Here is a 6,858-nt window from a genome sequence, read left to right on the forward strand (position 1 = left end):
TGCAATTCTCCACTCAGGTTCTGAAGGTTGCCGTGAAGATCAAATAGGATGATGTGCATGCTAGTACTTCCCACAGAGTAAAGCCAGTATAAACGGAAGATGTTACTGTAAAAGGGGGTTTAACTCTGTAGCATAAAAAGACTTGTCATAAAAATAAAATAAAGTGACTGTAGTCACTTATTTTTATGAGCTACTTTTCTCTCTTTGGAAAAATATAATTTACTAATTCAAGAGAGAGCTATTAATTTCCCAGTCCTTCACAGCCATTAAAACAGGGATGATGACTTCAATTCAGTTTACAAATGGAGTGGGCATACTGCAGGGGAATGCTACTCTCAGGTTACATATAAATGGAATTAAATTAAATTAATGAAAAGAGAAGAAAAGCATGGGCAGATAAACAGCTAACTCATCCCCTATCAGGCTCAATCAGTGTTTGAAACAAGACACCGGTTAAAATATATTAACTTTCACACATCTCCTTCCCGTGATCTTTCAGATGTCATTTGGAAATTATTTCTAAAATGCTAAATATGAATAAAAATAATATCTATTTGAATCCTGAACCACTACAACAAGGAAAGTTATCATTAGGTTTTAAATTCAGTGGAGTGTAGTGAGCCTGTCATGCATTCAATGTAATATATCAGTGAGGCGACCTAACAGTTTTGTGCCGAGTTTACAGGATCCGCAGCACAAATCACCCAAGTCACAAGGTCGTCTTGGTAAATGGAAAACGGAACTCATGGCGATAGGTACTTTTAATTAGATGAGGATATTTCCTATACTTTGATTTTAGACTGTTATATCAAAAAGCTGTGATTTTTTTTTTAACTTCCAAAATATGATGACAGACCAAAAGTGCAGAATGCAGGGAAAGTGATTCCCTGAAGGGTTCACAGCTCCATTTGCTTGTTTTATAAGTTCTCATCGGAGGTAGCCTTCCCACTGATTACTGATGAAGTGCTACTGGCAACCAATCCTGTTGAATGAAAGGAGAGAGATCTCTGAGTGACCTCAGGAAAATCTGCAACCCTCTCTCCTGTGACTCAGTTTCTGTATTAGCAATGTGCAAACATTGACACTTAATTTTCAAGCTCTTTGTAATGCTTGAAAGAGTTAATTGCTATAAACCACTTTACACAATGCCTCCAAAAGAGTAAGCTCTAAAAAATGTAGCTTTTATTACTCTGCCATGATGCGTGAATGTATGTTTTTGAGTATACTTCAGTTTAAAAGACATTGAAAAATAAGATGTTCTGTAATGAACGTGTTGTTTTATTCCCTCCTTTGTGAAAGGTCATCTGGGATTCTTATGGTTTTTCTCCTTGTAGGGTTTGAAGGTAGAAAGATCTTTTGACTTTTCAGATTCTTTAATGTCCAGCTCCAGGCTTTTATGTCTAGTAAGCGAAGTTTTACCTGTTTCTTTTCAAATATCAATGGTAGAATGTGGCTGTGAGAATGTTATTTACATCTCCAAACCTGAGGATAAAATGGTATCATCCACAGTGCGCCGATAAGAGGGATGAATGGAATAGAAGGATGTTACAGGAAATGTCCTTTTGAGGGCCTAATGTTAAATATCAGCTCAGAAGGCATTGCTCGGGAAAGTTAAGATGCTTTCGCCCTGGTAATTATGGTCCGACGATGTAATCTGAGAATAAAACTTGGGGATTCTAGAAGAGGAGAGGGGTGGCTTATTTGTGCCTTCAACCATGGCAGTGAAATATCACACACATCAACAGCTAGTCTTTGGCAAGAGTTAATGTAAGATAAATTTCTAGTTGAATATTCTGACAGGAGTCTATATAAATATTAGACAACCTTCTAGATCGCTAAACGTGTTCTTCAGTTGTGCTTAGTCTGCTATTTGCTCATTGGATCAAAACTATATTATTGTTATTAGTAGTATTAAGAAAAATACTTTTATTATTAGAGTTTTCATTTTCAAAATCTTCAATTGATTTTTATTGGATTGCATAGCTTCTTACATCTCTTTCAGGATTTTAACTGTGCTTATTTTAATATATTGATCTGTTTCTCCTATTAACTCTCCTTGTTTCCCAAAGGACACCTTGTGGAGGGAGGTGTCGTGTTTGTCTTTGCTCAGCGGTATGTGTTTTTTGGACAGGCGCAAAGCGTATTTATCTGAGTATAGATATTTTACTCCGGCGATGGTGTAGACACACAGCATGAGTTGCCCGCTGAGGGGGGACCACTACACTTAGTCTCCTGGGTATAGAGACATCCTTTTCAGCCTATCATGTCTCCGCATTCTGCCTCTCGATGCCATCGGAAAGGTGGAGAGTTGGAGTGAGCTTGGTTCCCCGAATCCTCAGGACATGGTAACCAAAGTGCTGCCCCGTGGCGCGCCCCTTCTGCCACCCCTCTTTGGAGCTCATTCTGCTTTGTTCTTTTCCGACTGACTTCTGGTTCTCGTCTCTTTTGTTCTGATTTCACATGCCTTTCATTTTGAGATGTATTTTTAATTTTTGATGCATTATGAGTTTCCCCCCTTTTCTCAAGCGGAGGTGATTAAAAACAATATTTGTTTCCTGTAATGACTAGTTATTTGGGGCAAGGGAGGATGGAGATATTGGCCTACATGTTAAGTCTGCCATCTTGTTCAAATTTTTCATCACTCTGTGGGGTTTAGAATATTATTCAAATAAATATTTAATTAAATGGCTCCCTGAAAAGATATTTTTTATGAATAGAACTACCCAAATCTGATTCTAAACATGACCAGATTTTACTTACAGAATGATATAAAGGATTTACTCTATTGATTCATGAAGCTGAAAATGAACAAACCTAACATTTAAATTATGATTTCCTGTAGCTGAGATGTCTCTTTCATAGCTCATTGAGTGTTTTGTAGAGTATAACTGCCTGCACAGGAAATTCTCATTCAGTGATTTTTATATGGATCTTCCATTTAGAAAAATAGTCCTCAACTGTGTTTATATTCAAACCTTCTGACAGTTGTTTGATTTTTCAGATCATCTAAATATTTTTCTCTTTTACAGTATTTTGCATAACAGTAATGCTTACAGTAATTTGATGGAGATTTTACATTTGTAAACTGTAATGCGCTGTTAAGAGGTGACATGCCGTTTTAGCTTCATGGCCTGAAATTGCAAAATTTGATAAAGTTTTCATTTGAGCAATTCCAAAGCTTAAGAAAAGGTAGACAAATTCTTTAATTTCACAGATAATATTGAAATATTTAAGATAGCAGAGGTTTCGAGCCTTTCCAATAGCATCTGAGTCACCACCCCCACAGAACAAAACAAGAAGCAACAGGGTGACTCTCTGCCTGTCCAGTGTCCCAGGGGCAGGTAACTTGGTTTCATTATTTTTTCGTATTCAGATCTTTCTCTACTAAGTTCATTTTAAGCACACACCAAGGAAAATGATGTCAATCACTTTAAAGCCTTTTTCTTTTCTTTTTTTTCTTTTTCCCGGTACAAAGGATCAGAAGCCTGAATGGAGATTATTCATAAGACAGACATCATGTTAAACAGGAATGTATGTTTTCAGTAGGAATAATTGTCTCTAAAGCTGAAAAAAAACCACCTGCTCTCAAACACAGGTGACCTAGTCAGCACTTATAAATGACTTGCAAAACTCAGTTTTTTCTTCTGGAAAATGGAATGGATGATATTAAATATTTGGTGAAGGGCTATTCGGATGTGGAACTGCATAAATTACTTCTGTGATATCACTATCTGATAATTGCATTTCCAATAGGAATTACAATTAAGACCCTTGCAATATGACATACTTTTGATCATTTTAATTTCCTTCGTGATTGCAAAGAATGATAATTCTTTGGGGGACTTGACTCCAATTTTCACATTCCGAAAAGTATGGGAAATGGAATAAGGTGCAGACGAAGGGAGTCTTGATCTGCAATCTCTTATTTCTCCCATTCCCCTGTCTGTAGTGGGGAGGCCACCTGTGTTCTGCTCATTATAAAACTTTTAGCAAGAGGCTAATGAAATGCAAAGCTTTCTATAAGACCAGCACTAGCCTTCCTATCAAATCATCTGAAATATTTATTTGCCCTCTTGAATAATTGATAGGGGCATCAGCTCTCCCGGTCAATTGATTTATTAAGGGACTGTTTGGAATTAAACAGCTTAAAGATATTAGATTTAGCAGTGATCTTGCTTGTTAGCATATTCATTTACCTACGGGAGCCCCCATTAGATATTGTTAATACATGACGTTTCTAGTCACGGCCTGGATCTCCTCAAATTGCATTAACGCCAGGCTGTTTAGCCACAGAATAACAGGTTTGATTGAGTGCTTGGGTTCGGTGTAATTAGATTTTCCTAGAAAAGGGGGGACTACTTTAATGCCATGTGCATTAAACTAGATATGTCATCAGCATTACTGTAATTGGCGAACAGGAACGCTGGAGACCTGGCTGCGTCTGAATGTCGGTGTGTATGGCTCACCCGTCCATTCTCAGAGATGGTACATAATAGCTGTGCTTACTTATATATGCATGACCCTAAAAAAAAAAAAAAAAAAAAAAGGGGAACTGACTCCTTTAATAAGCATCTCTTTTGAAAAAGGCGGAAAATTCTATCCTGAGTAATGGGATCAATTTTTGGTTTTTTAAAAGTGCCAATTACTTCTCTTACTGAAAAGGTCATGTGGCTGGTTAATCAATGATGAAAATAGTATGTGAATCTCTGTAGGTATGTTCATATGTTTGATTTACACTTCACTCTGAGGGTGTCTGCTTTGGGTTCAAACTGCTGTTCTGTTAAGGGCCACAGTCACACCAGTGGAATTTTCTTTCGCCAATGCTTTCTCTGAGGAATTAGAGCTTCTTACTGACAGAGGTGCATACAGGAAGTAAGATAATTTCTCGTCACTTTTGTCTAATGGAGCTGATTTGTTCTGTGTACAGACATCTCTAAGGTGACTCTCTGCCTGTCCAGTGTCCCAGGGGCAGGTAACTTGGTTTCATTATTTTTTCGTATTCAGATCTTTCTCTACTAAGTTCATTTTAAGCACACACCAAGGAAAATGATGTCAATCACTTTAAAGCCTTTTTCTTTTCTTTTTTTTCTTTTTCCCGGTACAAAGGATCAGAAGCCTGAATGGAGATTATTCATAAGACAGACATCATGTTAAACAGGAATGTATGTTTTCAGTAGGAATAATTGTCTCTAAAGCTGAAAAAAAACCACCTGCTCTCAAACACAGGTGACCTAGTCAGCACTTATAAATGACTTGCAAAACTCAGTTTTTTCTTCTGGAAAATGGAATGGATGATATTAAATATTTGGTGAAGGGCTATTCGGATGTGGAACTGCATAAATTACTTCTGTGATATCACTATCTGATAATTGCATTTCCAATAGGAATTACAATTAAGACCCTTGCAATATGACATACTTTTGATCATTTTAATTTCCTTCGTGATTGCAAAGAATGATAATTCTTTGGGGGACTTGACTCCAATTTTCACATTCCGAAAAGTATGGGAAATGGAATAAGGTGCAGATGAAGGGAGTCTTGATCTGCAATCTCTTATTTCTCCCATTCCCCTGTCTGTAGTGGGGAGGCCACCTGTGTTCTGCTCATTATAAAACTTTTAGCAAGAGGCTAATGAAATGCAAAGCTTTCTATAAGACCAGCACTAGCCTTCCTATCAAATCATCTGAAATATTTATTTGCCCTCTTGAATAATTGATAGGGGCATCAGCTCTCCCGGTCAATTGATTTATTAAGGGACTGTTTGGAATTAAACAGCTTAAAGATATTAGATTTAGCAGTGATCTTGCTTGTTAGCATATTCATTTACCTACGGGAGCCCCCATTAGATATTGTTAATACATGACGTTTCTAGTCACGGCCTGGATCTCCTCAAATTGCATTAACGCCAGGCTGTTTAGCCACAGAATAACAGGTTTGATTGAGTGCTTGGGTTCGGTGTAATTAGATTTTCCTAGAAAAGGGGGGACTACTTTAATGCCATGTGCATTAAACTAGATATGTCATCAGCATTACTGTAATTGGCGAACAGGAACGCTGGAGACCTGGCTGCGTCTGAATGTCGGTGTGTATGGCTCACCCGTCCATTCTCAGAGATGGTACATAATAGCTGTGCTTACTTATATATGCATGACCCTAAAAAAAAAAAAAAAAAAAAAAAGAGGGGAACTGACTCCTTTAATAAGCATCTCTTTTGAAAAAGGCGGAAAATTCTATCCTGAGTAATGGGATCAATTTTTGGTTTTTTAAAAGTGCCAATTACTTCTCTTACTGAAAAGGTCATGTGGCTGGTTAATCAATGATGAAAATAGTATGTGAATCTCTGTAGGTATGTTCATATGTTTGATTTACACTTCACTCTGAGGGTGTCTGCTTTGGGTTCAAACTGCTGTTCTGTTAAGGGCCACAGTCACACCAGTGGAATTTTCTTTCGCCAATGCTTTCTCTGAGGAATTAGAGCTTCTTACTGACAGAGGTGCATACAGGAAGTAAGATAATTTCTCGTCACTTTTGCCTAATGGAGCTGATTTGTTCTGTGTACAGACATCTCTAACTTTGCCCGTCAAGAGACGATGAGTTCTGTGTGATAATCTGAACAGTGGGATAATTTAGGAGTGTTGGATGAAGTTGGTGCTAGACAGGTTGGGAAGAAAGCCATTTTTTTTTTTTTCCATTTCTCTCTTCTCCAATTTAAAGTACACTTGGATTACGTCTTAATCGTCCACAACTTAAACTAGGATGCTCTACGTTTCTCTGCCTTCCTATTTATCTAAACACATCTTAAATTTATAAAAATATCCTGGCCTTCTTCTCCATTTCCTTAGCTTTTTTTTTTTTTTA

Source organism: Pteropus vampyrus, unplaced genomic scaffold (genome assembly GCF_000151845.1).
Source record: "Pteropus vampyrus isolate Shadow unplaced genomic scaffold, Pvam_2.0 Scaffold34, whole genome shotgun sequence".
NCBI lineage: Eukaryota > Metazoa > Chordata > Mammalia > Chiroptera > Pteropodidae > Pteropus > Pteropus vampyrus.